We start from the raw sequence: 24,014 nt of genomic DNA on the forward strand, positions 1-24,014 counted from the left end.
GCATCTGCTCCATTCCTTCCAGTGTTTCTTTTTTCCATATAACCATTGCCATTATGGCCGTGCTTTAAAGAACAATTTCCATGCATAAATTAATTATTGAAATGAATGAAGTACTAGCGGGCTTCGAAAGAGAAGGTGGTGTACTTCCAGATCGGAATAAAGAATCCAGTGAGAGGAGCTGCTGTAATTTTTGATTATTTCTGAAACCTGATGGTGCTGAACTCTCCCTTGCCATTCGCTTGTTGCTTTAGCTGGATGCAAGACCTCTGCCTCAGAGCTGGCTTCTTGCTCACACTGACATCTGGTATCAGACACTTCAGAGCAAGGCACGTAAAAAAAAAACCCAAACTTTCCATTTCTTTGTATGCTTTTAATGTAATGTGTCCCACAGTAACCTGTGGCCCTGTTTGTCACCCTACCAGCACCTCTGACACCCTCCTCCTTCCTACCTCCCTGCTGTGAAAGTGGCTGCACGCTGTATGGCTGACCTCACGTCAGTTCTGCTGCCTTGGCTCACTGTCTTTGCTTTCTAGCACACAACCTCAGCATTTCTCACCTGTTGAAGGCTCCCTCGCTGGCACATCCCCATTTTGGGAGCAGCAGATGGGCAGGTCCTACCAACACAGGCACAGCTGGGACATCTCAGTGCTGAGCAGCAAGGATTTGTGCCAGTGGGAGCTGGAAGGCATCTTTGCTGCTGCAACCTGAACGTGAATACATCCATCTCCCATTAGAAGAAAATAAATGGCACCTGCATTTTGTAGTCCCACTCCTGGCTGGTGAGAATCCCACCACAAGGTGGGATTTGTGGCCAAGAGCGAATGCCTCTGGGTCAGCCCTGTCCCATGCTGTCCTTACCAGTGCCCCTGGGCTTGATGCTGCTGTCTCCCTGTCCTGAGCAGTTGTGCTGCATTCCTTCGTGGCATTTTCTTTCACGTGGCAATGATTTAATGATTTAAGGTGATCCATATCTGCAAGACACATGTTGACTAACGATTGTGTAATAGTGGCAGGTTTTTTTTTGGACTGCCTGAATGTAATCCAACCTCAGTGCTAACACTTTGCGATAATGCTGTTTCAAGCACCACTTTGGTGTTGTTTTGCTTTTGTTTTGCTGTTGTTTGGGTTTTTTTTTTTTTGTTTGTTTTTCTTTTTTGTTGTTATATTCTTTTTAATCCTCTGCCGTGGTTTGTCTGAGGGCATGTAACAGTGTAAATTGCCTGGGAAGACACAGCTCTTTATGGGCTAGCTGTAATTCTGGGTCAAGTGTGCTTAAATTGCTGTAATTTGTATCTAATGGATTACATGGATTGAGAGCCCTTTTATAACTGTTGGAGCAAGGAGGGGCTGCCTGCCTGGGGAGGAGGGGAAGGCATTCTTTGTCCTTCTCATCTGAAAGGGACCTTCCCCTTTGGCAGCCCTGATTTGGGCAGCCTGCCGAGACGGGGCCTGGGAGGAGATGTTGGCCATACCTGCCAGGTGGTGCAGGATTACCAGGGAAGAAATGCACATTTAAACCCTGTGTGTGACCCCATGCAGAGTTTGCTGGCGGTGCGTCCCAGTGCTGCATTGCCCTCCCATCTCCTTCCCACTGGGTGCTGTTTCTCTGGAACTTGCTCTGCCTTGATCCCCACATTCCCTTTGGGATCCTTTCAGCCCACTATCATTCACTTTGTCCCTTGTTTCCGTGTTGGCCTGGCTGGCTTTTCCCATACTTCTTGTTCTTTGCTGTGGATCCTCTTGTCTTTGTCGCCTCTGCCACAACACACCTCCTTTTAACCTCCAGCTGTAGAGCCCTGGACCTGTTAAAACAAAAAGAGTTTTCTTATTCTTCCCAAAGCAGCTCTTAAAATCTCCACCTCCTGCCCCTGTTGCACGTTTCATGAGCCAGTTTCTCTTGGAAGCTCAGGATGGAGCACGCTGTTGGGAAGGGCAGCAATCAGCTGACAAACCTGCTTGGGGTTTTGGTCCAGCAGTGCCCACCACGTTTGGAGCAGCTCAGGACCGAGGATGAGGTGAGGACCCTTGGGTTGTGCCCCTGCAGCACTGCCACATCTCCAGCAGAGGATGAGCAAGATGATAGGAGAGCTTTGCTCTGAAAGGAGGCTCAGTGGGAATCAGCGCTCTGCATCACCTTGCTTTGCATCGCCGTTCATCTTCATGCCCTGCTGCCTTGTCTCCTGCTATGTGTGTCATTAATTCCTGTAATCTGATGCAAATCGATATGCTAAAACCCTCATTAATTGGGTTAGTGATTTATACTAATGAGACTTAAAATCTTGGAGAAGGTTGAGGGTATTTGTTCCTCCTCTAAATGGCTCGAGGAGCTATTGTCAGCCCCACAATGCCTGGCCCTTGGCTGGGCTGGTAATTGCCTCGTGACTGTATTTGCATCAACATAATGGTGAGGATGTTAGCGGGAGTTAAGACATCCCATCTTTTCCTGGGAACAGGAAAACTTGGGATTAGCAGGGTGGAATGTGGTTGCCTGCGTTGCTCAGCCCCATTGTGTGGGGCGGCTGCTCTTCACCTACCATCCATGTCCATTGCTGCTTCCATCATCTGATTTTTTTTCTCTGAGCTTTAGCTGTAAAATGAGGCCTGTCTGCAACTTGGCACAGTAGGAATTGGCCAGGCTTCTGCTTTTTTTTTTTTTTTTTTTTTTTTTTCCTAGTGGGAAGAAGCGGTGATTATTTTTAGAAGAAATGGTTTTGTCTGTTAAGTTTAATGGGTTGAAATGCTGTTTTGGCATTTGTGAGCCTTCAAAACAGCTTTGCTGAAAACCCCATTTAGCATCATCAATAATACAGTAACGCCGAGCATCCCCAGGGACAGGCCACTAAGACAATAGCTGAAGCCTTACATTTATAAAGCTAATTGTCTTACATGCTCAGCTGTTTCCCTGCACCAGTGCCACACACGTTTCTGTTTGGTGCAAGAAGTGTATCTGAGGGCTGTGAAGTCTGCAGGAGGCTTTTCAGTGATGTTAACAGGAGGTGCATCTGCATTTCCAGGGACTTTTATCTAAGCAAGGTCATAGAGATGTATCAACGGTGCTGTTTCAGTAGAAAAACTATTCTGATTTAACAAAGAAGCTGTTTTTCTTTTTTCTTTTTTTTTGTTTGTTTCATTTTTTTCTTCCTCTCCCCCCCCCTTTTTTTTCTCCTTTTTTTTTTTTCCTTCCTTTTTATGCCTTCATTTAAAGCCCCATGATGGGGCGGATACGTATCAGAGTTGAAATGGGCAATCCCACATCCATCTGTGCCTTTTTGGTTGGGTGCTGGAGGCATTTCTCAGTGCATTCGTCTTCAAACCATCCCTCTGAGTTTAGGAGATTTTGCTCACCCTGCCCTGGTTGCAGGTGAGGAGCTTTTGCTCCAGTGCATGCGTGGGTTTGTGTAATAAAGCAAAAAGCTCCTCCTCCTCCAGTAGGACTGTCTCCTACTGAAACAGTCCCAGATGAGTTTGTTGTTGGCTCTGAATTTTCCATGCTTTCTTTTTGAGGACGTTCCAGGTAAAATGTGTTGGGGAATGAGAGGAGGCACTGAGAGCTGTGAGGCAGTGGTGCCTCCATGGCTGGGGCAAGGGTGACCTTTGACTTTTTTTTTTGTGGCTTTGTTTCTTTTGCTTGTTTCCATGGGGAGGAAAAAAAAAAAAAAAAAAAAAAAACAACCAAGAATATGCACATTTGGAGAAGATTTAGAATACATAACTGCTGTTTATTCATTATGAGGATGTTAAGATGCGTGTGCCTTCAGAAACAGTAGACTTCATTATTAAATAAGCATTTGTTGCCACAAAATAGTGGTGGGATTTTGGGGTTTGTGCAGGGATGGTTGGGGAGCAGTGTGTATGTGGGAGAACAGCTCTCCACAGGCAGCCAAGGGCCAAGAGGGGACAGATTACAAAGACACCGTTGTCTTTGACAGAGGTCTTCCAGAGCCTCGTTGTCTGAAAATAATTAGCCAAATAAATTAGGTGTGTTGTATTCCCTGCGTATTTCATGCTGAATAACTCTGACATTTGGCTTCCTAGCTAAATGGTAATGTATATACAGCAGATAGCTCTGCTGAGCCTTTGGTGGCCACTCCAGCATCACTCCTGCTTGCGGCATCCTCCAGATGATTGCAGGACTGAGGCTTCTGGAAGGGAAAACTTTCCCCTGCATGGAGAATTAGGAGAACGTTCTTCTCTGAAAGAACAGTGAGGAGTTGGCACAGGGCTGCCCAGGGAGTGGTGGGGTCACCATCCCTGGAGGTGCTCCAGAGCTGTGGGGATGTGGCACTGAGGGACGTGGTGATGGGCACGGTGGGCTGGGTTGGGGTTGGACTGGATGATCTTAGTGGTCTTTTCCAACCTGAATGATTCTGTGGTCCAGTGATGCTGTGATTTGTGTACAGCCATGAGAAAATCTGGGTTTTGGCCTGTCCTGATGCACACAGGTTGTATTCCATCCTTGGATTTTCAGAAGGGAAAAAAACAAACAACCCAAACCTCCCTCCAACCCCCCATCACACACACGCTGGTTGGGTGAGTCAATGCAAAAAGCAATGAAACAGCATCCCCACCACAGGAGTGACTGTCAGGGCTGTGCAGGAACCTTTCCTGATGAAGGCAGGGATTTTAGGGACCCATGCAAACAGTCCCAAGGGCTGGCAGCAGCTGCAGCTCAGCAAATTGCAGGCAGCGGTTTTGTGGCTCTGCTGGCTCCTCACCGAGACAGCCGAGTGGTTTTAACGAGAGCACGTAAGTTAAAACTGGTTTTCTGCTTTCAAAATGAAGGGCAGACTATGGCTGTTCAGGTTGCTGTTTTAACTGCTCCAGATGTCAAGCACAGCTCAGCCGAGATCAATGCGTAATCCAAAGGAAATACTGCTAATTTCAAAGGAATGTGGTCAATATTTAAATGTTTTGGATCTTTTTAACGTGTAGACGGTGGTAGTGGTCTGGCTGGGCTTATTAACTTCACTTTTGCAGCAGTGATTCCATTAGCATGAATTAATGTCTATTAACATTATTGATTTTCATTTATTTTAACATGCGGGCCTGTAACGGTATTAATTATTTCAGACATTCTCCAAGGCTGTGGTGAGTCAGAAGCTTGTTTAAGGCCTGATTCCACAAGCTTTTATCCCTCCAGTTGCTACTTAAGCCCTGACTTTGCTCCAAGTCTATGGAGCCGCTCCTGCTGCCTCCAGCAGCGCTGGGGCTGAGCCCATGCTGGTCCCCCTCCCACCCCATGCACACAGCTTCATGCCCTGTCCATGCATGGCTTGGGTTGGCTTAACCTGAGCATGCCACTTCCTGAAAAGAAATCATCCCACTAATTGGGTGTACAGGCATGGGGAGACAATGCAGCTCAGAAACCTTCAGTTGAAAGACCTGGCCTTCCTATTAAACTATTCCCTAATCAAGCCTAGGTAAACTTATTTTTTCCCTTTCTTGACTTTATGTGTCTATGAAGCATAGCAAGGACATTTGCACTCTTAAGGCGAAGAGGAGCAGCACAGTCTGTGACTTTTTTGTGATAAAGCTTTCCACTTTTTTCATACCTTTAAATAAACCTGTCTCCTTTATGCCAAGTTGAGCAATAGCTCAGGAGAACACTGGGAGAGAGAGCTGTGTCTTAGGGAGCGAGAAATGGACCTGTTTGTCAACAAAACAAGAAGTTCACAACTTATTTTCTTCACAGGTTCTCTGCTTTCAATGGCTGTTGAAATATTTTGCCTGTAGAGGTCACATATTCTTAGTGAAGGATGGTGGCTTTTTTGGTAAAAATATTTTTAAAAGCCGAATGATTTCCATTAAAAAAAAAAAAAAGTTTTAAATCGTTGGTGAAAATTACAATCAGATGAGATGTATTTTTGGAAAGAGTAAAAGCTCAGGATAAACACAACCCCCGGTGCACAAAGATTTCGGTCTGCGTCAGAGAATGTGTCCCATAAAACCAAACCTTTAGTTCCTTTGTCTGCAGAAACCTCACCCTTTGTTCGTGCCTAAGAAAAATGTTTCTTGTTACTGAAAGAGTGTTTGTCTTGCATGAAAAAAATGTTTCTGTGGGAGATGTTTTGCATTCGAGTGACGCCAGAGAGCCAAAATGTTGAGCTGTGTTGGCCGTAAGACCGCAAGCTGATGAAGCTGGAACAATTAAATTGAAACCCTTTGGGGAAAGGAAAGGATTTCCCCTCCCTCTCAAGGCAAGTGGGGCTTGCATATGCCAGGCTCTTCTTTGGTGGGAAATAATCCCGGGGCAGGCGATGTTTGAGGCTGTGTAGATGTGCACTGCAAGGGCTGAGCACGGCAGGATGGAGCCTGGTGGCACTGCTGGCCCCAGCTGGGAGCACATCTGGGCTGCACATCTGGCACTGCGCAGCTCGTCTGCCCACAGACACTCTGCTATTTCTGCCTCTATGCACTAGATGGCATTGCCAACTTAGCTAAGGGAGCGGGCTGTGCCTAGGGCTGGGCAAAGGGCTGGGCCAGCCACCCCATGGGCACGGTGGCACTGTTGCCCTTGCGTACAGCATCATTTTGGGTCAGGTTGTTGCCTTTTGCTGCCTACAACCATAGCTTTGCATCAATCATTTGCTTCAGTGCTCTCCTGGCTGTGTGTGCTGGGATCAGTGACAGGTGCTGATGCATGAAGATCTGTGTGGGCAGAGGATGTAGCTGAATGATTTTAACCTGGTTCCTTGGAAATGGTGCTGAATGCCTGGCACGTCCTGAAAACACAGGAACCGTAAGCCTTCTGAAACTATCACTTGCTCCTTGCACTTTCAGCTTGTTTTAAGGTATCCGTTGTTATTTCTGTGTTCCTCTATGTCTGTTTGTATCTGCACTCCAGGGCGTGCTCTGTGTTACCAGACTAGCTGGGGCTGTGTGGTACACGCTGGGTGTCTGTGCTCTGAGAACTTCCAGCCCTGCCAGAGCAAAAAAAAAAACAACCCTCATAATATAATATAGAGATGTGTCGACACAGCACTGCTCTGCAGACTTGCAAACAGCCTTTTCCCTGCATGCAAGTAAACGTTTGGTTGTGAGGAGAGGTGCTCACACCACTTTGTTGGGGTATTTCAGTTTGTATGGATGCCGAGCTGGCTGCCTTGCCTCCCAGTGCAAGGCTTTGGGCAGAGCTGCTCTTGGAAAGTGTGCACTGGTGTGCAGCTGAGCTCCCTGGAAGAGGAACTTGGCCTCAGCGTGTTGTTTGGGCCATTGTAGTGCTGTCAATCATCGATTCCTGGTTTCATGCCTTGTTTTGCATGAGATATATTTTGTATGATCTTTGGCTCTGTTACACTCTCAGAGACATAAAGCTTTATTTGCAGCAAAGAACGAAGGCAGCTTTGAGCTGCATTGACTTTTTTTTTTTCTCCAAGCAAAGCGGAAATGCTAACTGTCTTAGCAAGCAAAAAATCTGCCATCATAAAGAATATAAATTTACCTTTTTCCCCCATCCGTTTCAAAGCTCACCAAGAGCACAATTCAGCCCTCGGTGTTCCTAAGGACCTGGGTAATGTGACATGCTCAGAGAACCAGAACATCTGTATCTGGGGCTGTGATGTGGACAGGAAATGTGCATTTTTACTGCACGCTCAGGAAAGAAATCTCATTAGATTCATGTGATCTCAAACCAATTATATTCCCTGTGCACAAAAAAGAAAAAAAAAAAACAACAAAACAATCCCAAACAACCAGGCCTCAAGCAGTGCAGCATATATATTTAAGGCAATGAACATACAGTGTCATCATCTCTAATGTCCTTCCTAGTGGGATGAGCTGGGAGCATGTGTATGGGCATAATCCTGGAGACTACAGAAATGAGTATGTGATTGCAGAGTACCAGAAGTCTTCAGCTTTATTAAAGGGGATGGTTTTCCATAGAATCATAAAGGTTGGAAAAGACCACTAAGACCATGTAGTCCAACCATCAAACGCATGAGCTTGGAGCATTGGTGTCCAAATATCACCGTTTTTATGGTCGCTCTGAGCTGTGTTCATCTGCTGGATGAATAAGTGCGATGCTCATATTTACAACTTAAATTGTGTGAGTATTAAGCTGACCCTCGCTCTGCCAGGCTCGACTGCTTCCATTTCACGCTGCTCATTGAAGTAGGGAAATCTTGAGAAACTCTTTCAATGCGAGTTGCCTCTGCATGACCTTGTGGTGGCTTCGTTTGGAAGAGCAGGTCAGGAACGCTTCCCAAAGTCCACCCAAAGCCTTCCCATGTAGCAGTTCCTTTGGCTCCATAGACTGTGCTGTTGGTGAAACCTGACGTAATTCTGAAAGGCTGTAAAACTACAATGTTCTCACCCTATAAAAGACCCGGCCCACCTTGGTGTTGTAAGCAGGCAGAGGTGAGCTGTGGTCTTCACGTGTACTGGGGCAATTGCTGTGTTGTGAGTGCAGAGCCATCTTGGCCTCGAGTTGGGCGCTGACATTTGTGCTTTCACGACAGAATTAATATCTAACAGCATGTTTCAGGATGTGCTGAAGACATGATCTGTCTTTCAGTGTGTGAGCTCTATCTTAAAATTATGGCTAAGCCTCTGCTGTTTGGTATCTAGGTGAAGGTTTGATTATCTAGTGAGAAAGAAAGAAAAAGCCCCGAGCATATGTTGCTGAGCAGCAGGTTTTATCTCGGTGGATTTTGTTTGTAACCTCCTTGTGGAACTTAACAGAAAATTAGATCTCTGTCACCGAATTCTTAAAGGCATTAAAAAACACTATGGAGAAGATCTTACCTTCCATCAAACTCCACTCCAGTGACTTTTAAAGAATGCAGCTGTTTTGCTCTCTGAATTCTTTCAGACTTTTCCACGGGGGATACTTCTCATTTTGCAAGCATTTTCCCATCAACTCAATGTGTGTGTTTGGGGAGAGGGAGGAGAGTAGGAAAGGCATTTTGTCTTGGGGAAAATCTCATGTGCTCAGCTGGAGCCCCTTCCTGCAAAGCTGCTCTCCTCAGGCCTAAGGAGCTGCTGCAGTTCCCATGGCTGCTCCTTTGCTCTGTGTGCTGGAGGCTTGGGGGTGCCCCCTGGGCATGGATAATGTGGTCACACTGTGCCATGAGTGCAGGAGTAGTGCTGGTGGGTTCCCAGGGCTGAACTCCCTGAGGAAGTCAGACTGCAAACCTCCTCTGTGCGCCATGAGTGACAATGTTTAAAAAAATAAAAATTAAAAAAAAAAAAAGAGAGAAATATTTTGTGAAATATGTTTAGCGTTTGTTTGTTTAGCTTTTGTTTTGGCTGGTGATGTCTTTCCATCTGAGAAAGACCCCTCTGGGTGAATTTTGATGGCCTAGCGATGGGTGATGGATAAACATCCCTCCTCCTTCCACGACCACCCGCACCTACCCTGGCAAGCAGGCTTCCCTTTGAAAAGATGGTGTTTTGGCTGCAGTTTTGCTGTATCTGGTCCTAGACCAAATGATAACCAGACTGCTTAAAGATCTGGTTTAGGTCCAACCAAGTGGCTTGGGCAAGGGAAGGAGAACAATGTGCTCGCTCCAACTGAAAGGCTTTCTGCTGCTGTTCTCCAGGCTGCAATGCCTGGTACCAGCGTGGGGTGTTTTGCCTTTCTTTTAGCTCCACCAAGTCACTTGGTCTTTGGCTCCAGCGTAGGATCATGGCGTACAGTAAGGAGTAATGGAAATGTGCTCTATTGCTCTTGACTTGTAGCTGATGTATGAAGAGTAGGATATTTCCTTGTGCTTTTCCCGAATAGCTGTGCATGACTCTGAGCTTAAAATGAAAGACGTGCCATTGTTTTGTGGGCTTTTTTCCCTTCTTTAAGCGTATCTATACCTAAAGAGGGAAAAGGAAAGAGAGGGAAGTGAGAGCTGTTGGCCAGTGGCTTCGAACAGAGGGTTGACCCAGCAGCGTTACTTGCAGGTCAAGGCAGCCAAATGGAAGTAAAACAAAAGTATGAAAACAAAAACCGATGGAGGAGAATCATATTTCCTGGAGGGCTTTGCTTCTGCTGGGTGTGGTGGTCTCTCCTGGCCGGGTGTTGGGCTGAGCTCACCACTGGGCAGCCACCACCGAGCTGGCCATGAGTGCATGTCGTGCTTTGTTCTCAGTGCATGGGTGGGGTTTTTCCATGGAACCTGAGAGCTGAGCACCCAGCAGGGCTCCGGGCTGCCCCTTCCCTTCTGCAGCATCAGCGTTAGTGCACTATCCCTTTATTTTATCTGGGATCTTTTTATTTCATAAGTGCTAATCAGAAATATATGCTTTCTGGCATTGCTCTTGCAAATACTGCTGGGACTTGGCCTTGTGGGCATAATAACAGGGGAAAAAAACTAAGCTGAGGAATGCCACCTGCAGTGCCTCTGTGTGTGCGTGGTCAGACTTCAGCCCTTAATAAGATCTGCCAACTCCATCAGAATGCAGTGGGGAATCCAAGGAATGGCTTTGGGGGTTTTCATTTGGCTTCATAAGAAAACGGTGCTTTGGTGAGATTTACAGCATCATCCTGGCTGGTTGTGTTCCTCACTCTGAACAGGTTTTGACTCAATTGCCTGCTTCCATATCTTGTGGGTAAAAGTCCCAGTGATTGAGATTTAAGTTTCATGAAAATAAATAGCAGAATGGTGGAGAGGGACACAAATTGGTCCCCTTGGGCAGGAGGTCATGGTGTGAATCTCAACTGTGGTTAGTTGCCTTCAGAAAACCCACAGGCAAAAGCTGCAGAAAGCTAGGTTTCCTAAGCACAACAGCTCACAGGTCTGCTTGTTTTTCTTGTACTTGTGCCTGCAAACAAAGCTGAAATCTATCTTTCCCTCTTTCCATTTCACACGTTTTCACCCCATCTTGAAAATGAAATTTGTTGCAGACAACACTTTTGCCTACCAAAAAGACTGACCTGGAAATAAGAAAATGACAGCAGGATGATCTGGGATAGTTGATGGAAAACCTTGGGTCAAGTCTAAATACCAGCACAGATGGGTGGCAGCACCCAGGTGGGGAGCAGGAATGCTGCTGGTTCTCTCTCTCAGCCATTGAAAACCATGTGAGGTGGCACAGAAAGAGAGCTGACAATGAATCTGCTGCCATTCTGGGCACTCGAGTCATTGTGGTTTAAAAAATAAATTATCATATAAATAGCTGCTTAGGAATCTCAGCCTGAAGACCACAAACTCTCACCAGCGCATAGCTGTACGTAGCACCATGTCTGCTTGCGGAACATTTTGGCCGTGTGTTGTAAAACCACTTCCTATGAAAAAAAAAGAGGGGGAAAAAAGATGAAGCCTTTTGTCAGTGACAACTGCTGGTGGTTTCCCAGTGCTTCGCATTCCAGGAGGATGAGCGTATCCTGGCTGGTTGTTGCATCCTGTCTTCAGACAGCCCCACTGCTGTGGCTCCAGCCCTGAGCCCACCGGTTCCACATGCCCAGAGGTGGGTGGAAGCACCCCCAGGTCTGGTTTCTGGGCAGTTTTTGTGAAGTACTGATGCATTTTGGAAAGGCAGAGGGGAGTGCGGTGGTGGTGAACAAACAAACACTTGTGTTCCTGCAGTTGCAAAAAAAAACACTGGGATTTTGTGTTGCAAACTGCCTCTTCTTGAGCGGAGTCCTGCTCTGCTGGCTTGAAGCAAAGCTGAACACGACTCTTTTGAATCTGGCAAGTTCATAGTGTGAAAAAGTGCCAAGGCCTTTGGTAGAGGTATCTCTCCAGACCCAGTGCAATGGACAGTTAATAACAGCGTTTCCATTGGCTTTATTGGGAGCAGGATCAGATACCAACAGCGAAAATCCTCCCCAGAAAATTGCTGTGAGTGAACTCCAGCCAGTCATCTTGAACATAACCTCAGTGTTTTCCTGTTACGCTGATTCTGGCCAATTAACTGCTTATTTGTTTTGTTCCTGTTTGGTTTTGTTTGCTCTACTTGCTTATTTGTGACTTCCCTTCAGGAAAAACCGCTGGTTGGTGCCCCACTGGAGGCACTGGGAGGTGCAGGTGGTAACCATCCTTACCACGTATTTTCTCTCAGACTTTCCACCAAAGTTTGCAGTCCCAACACAAAATGTGAGAATGATGTCTCTATCACAAAGGCATTTTCCCAGCGTGGCTGAGCTGTGATATGAAACAAGCTGATTTTCTCATGAGAGGAGAGTAAATCCTTGGAAGTGTTATTTTTCTAATGTTTTATTTGAAAAGTCCTAGCATGACCTTTTCTTGATGTTGCTTTTTCTTTCTCTTTTTTCTTTGTAAGAACCCTGCAGGATTGTGATTAGCAAGATAATGAATACCATCTGCTTTTAATCAATTCCTTCCTTTTCTCCCAACCCCTCCTAACTTCTAATATTAATGGAAACAGATTTGAATACTGTGAGGGGCCATTCTGGGAAGCGATTGGGTATTTACTAGGTGAAAAGTGAAATTGCACAGGTTTATTTCATGGGGTAAGGCATTTGACAGGTGCAATTTTTCTTCTAAATGTGTTGCATTCCTGTTTTATAAACCAAAATGCATGCTGACATATGAGATTATAATTCTGCGTGGAGGGAAATTTTAAGAAGGGGAGGTGACTGCCTTCACAAACCCAAGCTTTTCCATGGGACAGCTCTTGTTTGCTTTTACAGTGATACACCAAGTGGTAAACGCCACTTATTGCTAAACCAGGTAAGCAAACTGAGCTATCTGGGTGGAAGGAGTTGGCACATCACCCTTCCATGGTTTTGCAAGGTATACAAATAGGACTTTCCCCACTTGGCTTTCCTCAATGCCTGCACATCCACATTTCCATTGCATTTGTTTATCTTGAAAGCTGAAAAAATTTGAATTCATCTGCTGTCAAGCCTTGCTTCAGATCAAACCTTTCTGTCCCCTGGATAGGAATCGATTTGATTTGTGCTTTTCTCTTGGGTTGGAATCAATCATCCTGCTCTGATTCAAATGACCGTTTTACCCCTCTAAGGGTTCACATTAACAAGCATTCCTGGGATGTTTTCTTGATTGGGTTCAAGGTATTGTGTGTTCCCATCTGTCCTGGCTGATTACGAACCAGCTCTGCCAGCTAATGTTGGCTGGGAAGCGTTTTCTTTCATGCATCACTCCAAACTGGGCCCTGAGAAGTGAAACTGCTGTTTTGACCACAAATGTTTCAAACCCCTTTGTGGTCACGATGTGCATTTACCAGCTGGGAGTGCTCGTGTCCTCCTGTGCTGGTGGGATGGTGCCCATGTTGTGTGTTGAGGTGTCACAGAAACACCCCATAAGAGGCATTCCTTGTCCCAGCTCCAAAAAGAGGAGATGCTGAGAAATGAGAAAGTGCTGAATGAGGGTCCCTAAAGCCTGGGGTCTTTGGTGCCAAGCAGTAATTCTGCGTTACCTCCAAAGGCCAGAGCTGGTTCTGGGCTGCCTGGGAGAGTTTTAACTTCCCCAGCCTCTTCCCTAACCCCTTGTTACAGGAGTGTGAGATGTGCTTGTAATACTACTGATGAGCTCACACAGTTGCAGAGGCTGAAACCTGATGTTACCCCAAATGCTTTGTTGTTCCTTGTCCTGCTTGATTGATACTAATCAATCATTAAGGTTGGAAATACCAATAGCATCATCTAGCCTGACCATCAGCCCGTGCCTGTGACCACTCTAGACTGTGTCCTTCTGTGTGTCATCTACCCTTTTCTTGAATACCTTCACCACGTCCCTGGGCAGTCTGTTCCAATACCTCACTGCCCTTTCTGAGAATAATTTTTTCCTAATATCCAACCTAAGGAAGGGAGTAATGCTGCTGTAATATCCTACACTTCCCTGGAATGTGGAGCCTGAAGAAAGTGAGCGTGGGTTGGGATGCAGACAGGATGTCATTGGGGCAGGAATGCAGATCTTGCTGGGGTGTTACCACAGGTGGATAATTGTGCTTCTCTAGGAGGAGGGTGCTTTGCCATGTGCACAGCTGGGGGAGATCCCTGCCTTCAAGGGCCGTGGGCAGGGTGACTGGAGCCTGCATCCCATCCCTACATGGAGGTTGCTTCACGCTGTCTAGGCAGCCTGTAGGGCTGTGTGAATGTCAGGCAAAAAGAAGAGCTCTTTCATGAGCCTGAATAAATGAAAGCATGGGGTAGGAAGGAGGGGAATAAAAACAGTTGTGCTTTGCTGAAAACCCTTTTTCTGACACCTATGGATGGTGCTGATCAGGTCAGGCAGAAGTGAAGAACGGCAGCGGTGGCAAATGCAAAGACCCCTCATCTTAACACCTCTTTCTCGTGCTTTAGACTTAAAAAGCATCCTTGCTGCAGCTCCAGGTGGGTGTGGAACTTGGATGTATGTCAATCCCTGCGTTTCTGGCCTCAACGAGCTGCCCTGGCGTGATGCGATGTCACTGCATGGGAATGCACGTCCCTGAGCTGGGACAGCTCTGGCCAACACCAGATACCCTTCCTTCCTGCCTGCTCCCATGGTGAGGATTATTGCTTTTGGCTTCTCCTGGCTTTGAAAGGCATCCAAAGAGCTCAGCTCTCGCAAATGGAGAGTGGAGACAGAAAGCCTCTCCCCGCCTCACCTGTTTGTGGTTATTCAGCTCCCTCCCTTCACGCTTTGGCACAAGAATGGCCTGAAAGTAAAACAAGAGGCAAGTTCTCCCCCGGCTCAAAGCACTGAATGAAACCCAGCCAGCGGGGCCTATTGAGACAGCATCGAGACAAATGTCAACTTTAACACAAAGAGGCTTAAATGACTGACACAGAAAAGGAATAATCTCGGATCTGTTTTCCAGGCTGCTCCCCAGCATTGCTGTGCTGCAGACGGAGACAATTTTCAGTTCCCTGGGGAGATTGGATAGCCAAAAAAAGATACTCGGTGGTGATATGCTATAAGTCTAGGTCATGAGAATGGATGTTTGGAATAATGACAGAATTCATTATAGGCAAACTAAATTAAGAGAATGTCTTGAGAAACATATGGGGAGGAAATTGCCACTGCAGCCCTGCAATGTGTAGCTTTATTTCTCATTGTACTGGGCTCTCCCAGAGGCCTCTGTGGAGCAGGATGGAGGGTTATCAGAGTCATTTTGGGGCAACTGTGAATCAGTTGCTTTTCTTTTGTTGTTGTTGTTGATGGGAGTGGCTTATTTCCCTCTGAGTCTTCTGGAAAAGTAAAAGTAATTGCAGCCCATAAAGAGTGGGATTTCCATGAAAATATAGCTGTCTTCTCCCCAGAGGTGGTGGAGAAAGGAATGATGTCCTGGTTGGTGCCTTACAGAGGCACACCTGGCTCAGCCCTTAGCACTACAGTGTGCTGAAGCATGGGTGCTGCATTCATCCCATGCAGAGCACCAAGAGCATCCCTGCCCGTTCCTGTGCCAGGTTTGTCCTTGCCTGGAGCTTGGTGCAAGAAGGAATGGTGCTCCAAGCAGTCTGCCCAACACCCATCCTCTGCTAAATAATGGCAAACGTGGTTCCAGGCTCAATTAGTAAAGAATTAAAGGATTTAGATTCAATTAACATGGAGCATTATGGAAAGCTTTTTGTTTTTTTTTTTTCCCATAGAAACCTGCCTGTGTTCTTTTCCTCCCCAGAATCCATAAATCGAGGTGACAAGGAAGAGCACGTAGTGGTGAAGGAACGTAGTGCTTGAGATGGTCCTGGCCAAGGCACAGTGCTCCAGCAGTGGGAAGAAGCAAAGTGCTTAACGAGGTAAACGAGTGATCTCAGAGAGCACCTTAACAGAGATCTCCTTGGGTCTAGAAGACAAGAGCTATCATTCAAAGATGTTTGAATTCTGTTTCTCTTTTCTTTTTTAATTTCTTCTTCCTCAAAACTCCTTTTAGAGTTGGAAAGGCTTGGAGTTGGGTCCACTGGTAACTCAAACCAGATATGTGCACGTATATAAAGTGTGTGTGTGTCTCTTTAGTGAAGTGTTGGCACTTTAACTGCCACTGAGCAGGCGGTGATGCTGGGGGGCTTTCCCTTCTCCTGGGTGGTTTGGGGAATGCTGCTGGGGGGCTGAGACAATGCCCTAACCCCAGGATTTCTGCCTGCGCCTAAAAGGATTTGAGCTTGCAGATAGCTCAGATTCAGTGTGGAAAAGGAAAGGGACGGGGAAGCTCAGAAGAGCTGACAGAGGCAAAAAAAGGGTGTGAAATTCGTACTATCTGGTGTGTCTCCTTTGATGTGTCACGCAGAGATTGTGCAGGCGCTCAGAAGTGAAGGGGTTAAAGCGTTTCTCGGTAACCATTGAAATGGGAGCTGTTATGGTCTATTTAGGCAATGATCTGTTACAATATCAATGGCATTTTCGATGGCAGTGTCTTCTATTCTTCTATTGAAATCACAATAGCTTTGGAAGTTCATGGCCACGGCAGTCTCAGGGACAGATTTCTGTTCATTTTTCTTTGTTGTGAAGATTTTTTTTTCTTTTTTTTCTCTTCTTCTTCTTTTTTTTTAAAGTAAATTAACTCACACAAATGCGAAAGAAGCATCAAGTGTGTGACCTTTGCACAAAAGCTTCAGATTTGTCATTCTCTCTCCTTCACTTATTCCGATTCAACATGCGGCGCAGCTTGTGAGCTCTTGGGCTACCTGGGCACAAATGGCTGGGCAAGGCTGAAGGGACAACGTGAAATCTACATTTCTATGCCATTGTCAGCTTCTAACACTCAAGGGGAAAAAGTCAGAGTTGGGGAGAGATTTTAGCTGTCTGCCTCCCATGCATTGAGATGGAATGGGAGCCTCCCAGCTCTGCTTCTTTAGAAACCAGGGGTAATGCAGTCCCCAGGACTGTCTGGAGAGGTTACTTGCCCATCCTTCACTTTGATGATTGATGACAGTGGAGAAGCTAATGATATTTTATTCACCTGTCAAAAAAATTACTTGCCCTGGGCAAGGCAAGGAGAGCGCGCCAGAATGTTAACGCTGCCCTTTTTAAGGAACACATTTATCCCATTTCCCCTAAAATATTAGCTGAAAGGGAAAAATGCTGTCCTGCCGAGCCCATTGCTGTGGGGTGTTGGTGAGGGGAATCTCTCCCACCTACAAAGTGCCTTGAACTTTGCATTGGGAGCATGAAACGTGCGTTACAAATGCATTCCCAGGGGCTCCCCTTGGCCTTTGCCCCTCACTGCCTATGGGCAAGCAAAAGGCACCAGGGCCTCCTTAGAAATATCCCCCTAGAGAAGGCAAAGGATCATCAGGTTGAGAGAGCCCCCAGTAACCAGCTGTGCCTTAAGCAGACTGAGTTCAAACCTGTACTACAGGCAGATTTATTATGTTTTATTCCATTGGTGTGATTTATTTCTATTGTGTATATTTAGGTTTGTTGATTTTATATTGTTAACCATCATCTCTTTTCTATCAAGAAGCAAACTAAATGTTACCTGCTCCTGCTGCTACCTGATACAGGTGGGTTTTCTTAGATCTGAGAAGTTCAGATCAGCAGCCAAGGCATTGCAGTTACCAGGTGAGGGGTCTGGAGCACCAGTCTGATGGGGAGCAGCTGAGGGAACTGGGATGGGTCAGTCTGGAGAGAAGGAGGCTCAGGGGAGATATCATTGATGTCTACAGCTCTGTGCAAGCAGGTTGTGATGGGGTGTCAGCCTTCCCTCCAAGGTAACAGCGCAAGGATGAGACGTGATGGCCTCAAGTTGCACAAGGGAAGGTTTGGGTTGGGTGTAAGGAAAAGTTTTTTCTCCCAGAGAGCAGTGATGCACTGGCACTGCTGCCCAGGGAGGTGGTGCTCACAGACCCAGGGGGGGTTCCAGAATTGTGGAGATGTGGCACTGAGGGATGTGGCTGTGGGCATGGTGGGGGTGGGTTGGCGTTGGGCTTGGTGATCTTAGTGGTCTTTTCCAGCCTTAATGATTCTATTGTTCTACCTGCTTGCATAGCTGTGCCAGACATCCCCGTATGAGTGCTTCTTATGACTCCAAGGGTGTAAAATACTTATTTTCAACGTCAAAATCAGAGTTATGAAAGCTGTGGAGGCTGCCACCATCAGTCCCGTATCATAGAATCATATGACTGAACTGGAAGGGACACTTAAAGGCCATCTGGTCCAGCTCCCTGCACTGAACAGGGATACCCACAGCTCCATCAGGCTCTCAGAACCCATCCAGCCTGACCTTGGGTGTCTGCAGGGACAGGACACCTTTCTGGGCAAGCTGTGCCAGTGCCTCACTACCCTTATCATACAAAACATCTTTCATATAAGCAAACTAAATCTCCCCTCTTTTAGTTTGAAACCATTTCCTCTTGTCCTATCGCAACAGATCCTGCTGCAGAGTCTTTTCCTTCTTTCTTGCACCCTGTGCTTGTAGCACTGGTTGTTGCTAGATGGAAGTGGTGTCAGCACAAAGTCACCCTGCCTGAGATCCCCTCGTGTTTGCAGGGGGACATCCCTGAGATGGACAATTCCAGGCCACCTCCTGGCATGTGCTCCTGAGCCTTTAATCATCCACAGCGTTGGCAAAATGTTTCCTCTGGGAGACAATTGATAAAGCAGATGAAAAGGGATCTAAATTCCTCGTCAGGCTCAAGCTCTGAAAAGCTGGATTCCCGCAGCACAGCACAAAGCGCAGCCATATGAAAGGTAAACATTTCATCTTGGTGTCAGAGCAGGTAGAGATGTTCAAATGGGATGCAAACTGCTCACAGCAGCTGAACTAATCTGAAGTGCCATTAAAATTCATCACAAAGAAATCCAGTGCTGCTAGAAACGGCTTTTTCCGCCCTATTTCTGGATCTGCTGTCTTGGGTGCTGCCGTGGTGCCCATGTGTGCCAAGAACAGGACCTGGAGTACATCTTTTCATGGCCAGTGGTGCTTCTGAAGCATTTTAAGCAGTTTTTGCAGGGCAAAATACAGCAGCAGCCAGGCTCAGGTGTGACTGCTGCTGGCAAGCTGAGATAGAGAGCCCCACAGGAGCTGGGGTTAGAGCCACGAGGTGAACCGGAGGGCTTCCCTGAGGTTTGAGTATTAGTATTTAATTTATTTAAACCAGGTCATAGAAATGCCTGTCTGAGTTCAGGGTCTGGTTACAAGCATGTACCTCTATTTCACACCAAGGAACTTGTCTTGACATTTATCAACGCTGCTTTAAAAATATATGTGTATGAATACAGAAAGAAAGGAATGCACAACACAGCCTTTGCAAGGTGCAGGCTGCAGAAGTGATGATTTCAACATCTTTCTTCCACCTTTGTGCAGAATACCAAAAAAAGAATGTCTTTTTTGACACTGCCAGTGCAATTATGGAGGTAGAAATGGAAGTTAGAACAATGAAAGGTGCTGCATGGCAGGGATGCCAGGCTTTGGGCATTGGGAAGTGTGCAAGCTTGAAAATCTCACTTGGCTTTTTAGTATTCTGCTCTGTTGTGGTAATTCCCATGTTGGTGTTGTTCCAGACCATCTGATCCCAACCTCTGGAATCATTCCTGCTGGAAAGCAGCAGCCTCTGGATGAACTAAGAGCACTGTTGAGTTGGAAGTCGCCTTCATAACAGCTTTGATGTTTCAGTGCTTTGTACAGGAGATGGGATTTGGTAACCTCCTTCCTAACCTGTGGATAGAGAGCAGAATGAAACCCAAATTCTTGAGAGAGTAACCATACACCTCTGGGAAGAGCCACCAACAGCCAGGTTGATTTGTAGGGCTGTGGATTTGCCAGGAAACCTCCCTGAGCTATTACTTTAAATTGCCACTAAGTGGCAGTCAAGTAAAAATTATGGTAAAATGAAACTTTCCCAAATAAATATTTCATCTAACGTCAGCGCAAGGTGCAACAGCATCAACAGAATTCCTGAGCCCTGTGGTGCCCGGGAAGCTACACCTAGGGAGGAGATGGCAATAAGAGAGATCTGTGGAAAATCCACGTGGGCTTTCTCTGGGAGGCGTGCAATGTGCAGAAGTGGCTTGTTACAGAACCACAGAATCATTCAGGCTGGAAAATACCTCTAAGACCCCCAAGTCCAACCCCAGCCCATCCCACTGTGCCCAGCCCTACGTCCCTCAGTGCCACATCCCCACAGTTCTGGAGCATCTCCATGGACGGTGCTCCCACACTCCCTGGGCAGCTGTGCCACTGCAGCTCTCTTCACTCTTTCGGTGAATAAATGTTTCCTAACTTATCACTTTTTAAAAATCAGCCTAAATAGGTTCGGGATATCAATCAATTGACGTAAGTGTGTGCATGGTTGGCATAAAGGCAGGGAAGAAGACTTGCAGTGTTTCCTTTCACTTGCAAAACTGAGATTCCCCCTGGGTAACACTTGGCTCTGATGCATTATTAACCATTTTAATTTTTAAGTGGCTTGAAGATACCCAGGTAAAGCGAGGCAGAACTGGGTCAGACACACCATGCAGCGGCTTTCATTAGCAGCTGTGCAGCTTTGTCACCTTTTGTGAATCTCAGGGAGCCCCAGTACCTCCCTGCTCTGCAGTGGAGCTGGATCGGAGACGACCTCTTCAGGGAGAAATGGTAATGGAAAGTGTCGGTTATCTGAAACTTTTATCCAAAAAGACAGGATCCCAGGCACCGCGCCAACATCCTCACATTTAGAATATTTTAAGATATTTGAGGAAAGTCACATGCACGGCATACATTTTAATGTTCAAAGGACTCTTGAGATAACACACATTTTTTTTTCCAAGCGTAAGGCAAACAGTGAGAAGGGAAAGATACGTATCACAAAGTCATCTGAAAACGCTGGGGGGAAGATCTGTCTTCAGCCACTAGCAAGTGCTCCACGTTGATCCGTACTGCTATTTCTTACAGCATTTTGTTAATCCAGAGGTCACAGCGAGTGACCACGTTTTCAGCTTGGAGTCCCTCTGTTTCCATCACCGCCTTTATTCAATTTTTGAAGGGACAAGAGAAAAAAAAAAAGCCTAACCTTGCTTCAGAGTGTTGTGTTTTTGGAAAGATTAAATGATAAGATGAAAATGCTGAGCAGAACGTGCCCAGATCTGTGAATTGCTCTCCTCATGGAGCTATGAACTCATTCCAGGTGATGCTCCTGACCCCCGGAGCTTTCCTAAGGGCTTTTCCATTGCCACAGGTCTGCATTTACAGCAGCCTTCTCTGCTTTTGAACAGAAATACTGTAATGCTGACTAATCTGTTTATTTTCTGTAGCTTCTTTTTAGGTGCTGATTTGCTCCTTGGGTTTTCTTTGCGGTTTATCTCAGCCTGGGCTCAGCCAGGGTCTGGGTGCTGATGCCCTCGGTGCTGCACTGCCAAACAGCAGCGAGCTGCAATAGTGTCAGCTCAGCAGTGATGTGCAGACACCTGGAAGTCCCCCAGCAAAGCCATGTTGGGCAGTGAGTCCTGTCTGAGCGGTGCTCCTGGAGCTGACTGCATCCCATATCTCACCAGGTGTGCACCTGGCATTCACTGAGGTAAGTGGAGCTGTCTCCAGACATTTTCCCTCCAGCCTGTGACATCTCTGCTGTCCCCATTTCTCCTCTGAGCACACTGGGAGCGATGTGCCATCCCCCAGCTCGGTTCCTGCGCTGTCGGGTTGGCTTTGCTTCATTGAACGCATTTGTTTCATTGGAAGTCAAATGCTTAGCGAACAGCAAATGAGCCCGCATCCGAATTTCTTTGCTTCCCATCTGGTGACTCTGCCACTGGTTACAAACTCGCATTATCGATTGCTTTTTTCCTCACCCAACATCTCGGCAGAAATTGGATGCATATGAGCAAAACCAGCTCTGTTTCAATACATTTCTGACGGTTTTAACCTTGTCAGCGAAGTAACAAAATGGATTGGCTGCTTGAAAGCCTGCAGCACTGCTCCTTGTTGCTGAGAGCAGAAGGGGAAATCACCTTCCACTCTTAAATCTGTAACTTCTGCCCTTTGCAGGCTGATGAATAGAAATATTGCCAGATCTTCCTTTAAACTCGGTGTAAGGACCTCTCTTACCAACGTGGGGAAAAGCTTTAAATGTGTGATTGCCCCATTATCCTCAAAGCTGGGCACCTCCTGAGGCCTCCTGCTGAAACAGAGCCTGACAATAAAGAAATACAAGGAGCTCAAACCCAACAAGACGGGGAGCTCAAATGCACTCATGTAGATCCAATGGGGAGTTCTGGCCTTAAAGGTTCCCAGAGCGCTTTCATAAAAGTATTGTTCACTGATAGTTTTCTTTCTTGAGCCTGCAAAGCACTGGCATGTCTTTGCACTGTCATTTTTATTTTCTGGGCATGTCTCACAGCTGAATGGGGCTAAATGTTGGGCTATGACTTGGTGCAGTTGGACTGGGCTGTAGGGGATTGTGGCAGCCTCAGCAGGAGCAGGATTTGTTGCATCTGTTAATCCTCAGGGTTAGCTCCTGCTTGTGTGCAAGGGTAGGAGAAAGGAAGTCATTCTTTCCCATCAAAATTGCCGTGTTATATCAGAAAAGTCCAGGAAATCATGGCAGTCAGCAACAACAGCTAATTGATCACACTGGTCACTGTTCCTTTGCTGCAGATGGGCTGCATTGCTCCCAGTGACACAACTGCTAATGCCGTGTGTGTGCTTGGAGAAAGTTTGCTGTTGCACTCTAGATGACAGGGCTGAGGAATGGTGAGTGCTCATCTGCATCTGATTGTGCCGACAGTGCAAGGCCAAGGAGTTCATGCCCAGCAAATGAGAGCTAAACAAACACACTGTAGTGCATGCCTGGTCTTCAGCTGATTTCTTCCTCCCATGAGAATAAATAAATAGGAGCAGTGGTGATACCACTGAGTCCCACGTTCAGCTCTAATCCATCTTTCCTATCACCTTGCTCGTGTGCCTGCACATTACAGCACAGGAAAACAGGGAGAGGAACACACAATGATGTGATGGCATTTGTTCTGGGAGCCACAGCCACGATTTAGAGCTGAGCTTCTTAGTAATTCACTGCTTTAAAACCGAGCCAGTTAACAGAGTTTGCTTCCAGGTGCTTTTAATATGAAGGGTGCTGTTGAACTGCTCTTGCTGCTTCCTCTCAGCCTTTGCTTTGGCTCGTTTGATTTACAGATTTCCTTTCTCATTAAAAGTGATGGTGATATTAAGCCCATGAATCCTTGATGGATTTCAAATTGAATAGTGTGAGTATTGTATTAATGCAGCTTAGCTGCGAATAAAGGAGGAAATCCATTAAGCGTGTGGTGTGCATCATAAATATTCCATAACAAAAGTGTTAATGTAATGATGAGAAAAGAAAATCAAAGGTCCAGGAGTCAGGAAATGTCCAGCGCTGAAAGCTCACTCTGAACTTCTGTAAGCATTGTTTTAACAGCCTCGCTGTTGGGAAAGAGTTGTGATAAAGGCTCTGCCAGGCTCTTCATTGAGCACTCTGAGCAATGCATGTTAATTGATATTGGGTGTTTTTCTGATGAGACTGAAATCTCATTCGTGTCTAATCCAGAATGACGTCCTGTGCACCACAACCACATGAAGGATGTGGGGAGCCATGGCCCTATGCAGCAAACCTGTGCCTTCAAATCTGCTTCAGGTGTTCACATCGAGACCATTGCCAGGTATATGTAATTAAGAGTTGCCTTAGAAATCAACCCAGTGCATCTGCCTCAGAAAACACTGAACTGAGCGTGCAGAGCATTCCGAGCAAACAAAAAGAAACGCAGCACATTGCTGGTGTGAGGACTCCTCTCCACCAGCCTCAGAAACAAATGTTCTGGCTGGGCTTTAATAGGCGCATTCATTACTTGTGCAGCTATGCACGCAGAGACAAGGACAGAGTAAATCCAACCAAACAAATGCACACCCACAGAAAGCCCTGCAGTGACGCATGCTCGCATGGAAGGTGCATAACACACCCAGGCACATCCATAATGTGCAGCCTGCAAACCTCCCCCACTGTAAATACTCCCTGCTCCCCATACTGGCTTTTCTGGCTTTGGATGTTTTTTTTTTTTTTTTTTTTTTTTTTTCCTGATGTGCAGAGCAAAGTTTTCCAGGCATTTTCCTGCTGTGGATGAGTTCTTAATGAGCAAGCTGGCTTCTGGGGCTCCCTGCTGCACAGCCTGGCCCTGGCTGTGCTGTCATCCTCGTGACATCCTCATGGATGATACAGTTCCTGGCTGGGCAGG

General features: G+C 46.4%; 1 long non-coding RNA gene across 1 annotated transcript in view; it reads left to right on the top strand.

Annotated features, from left to right (window-relative positions):
• Nucleotides 1-13,715: 13,715 nt before the first annotated feature.
• Nucleotides 13,716-24,014, top strand: part of LOC149916044 (uncharacterized) — a 33,694-nt gene continuing 23,395 nt past the window's right edge. The window contains exons 1-4 of the long non-coding RNA XR_016471149.1: nt 13,716-14,403; nt 15,520-15,637; nt 21,069-21,331; nt 23,333-23,444. This is a non-coding gene — a long non-coding RNA (uncharacterized LOC149916044). The remainder of the gene's footprint in view (nt 14,404-15,519; nt 15,638-21,068; nt 21,332-23,332; nt 23,445-24,014) is intronic.

Source organism: Phasianus colchicus, chromosome 14, assembly GCF_987193195.1.
Source record: "Phasianus colchicus chromosome 14, bPhaCol1.hap1.1, whole genome shotgun sequence".
NCBI lineage: Eukaryota > Metazoa > Chordata > Aves > Galliformes > Phasianidae > Phasianus > Phasianus colchicus.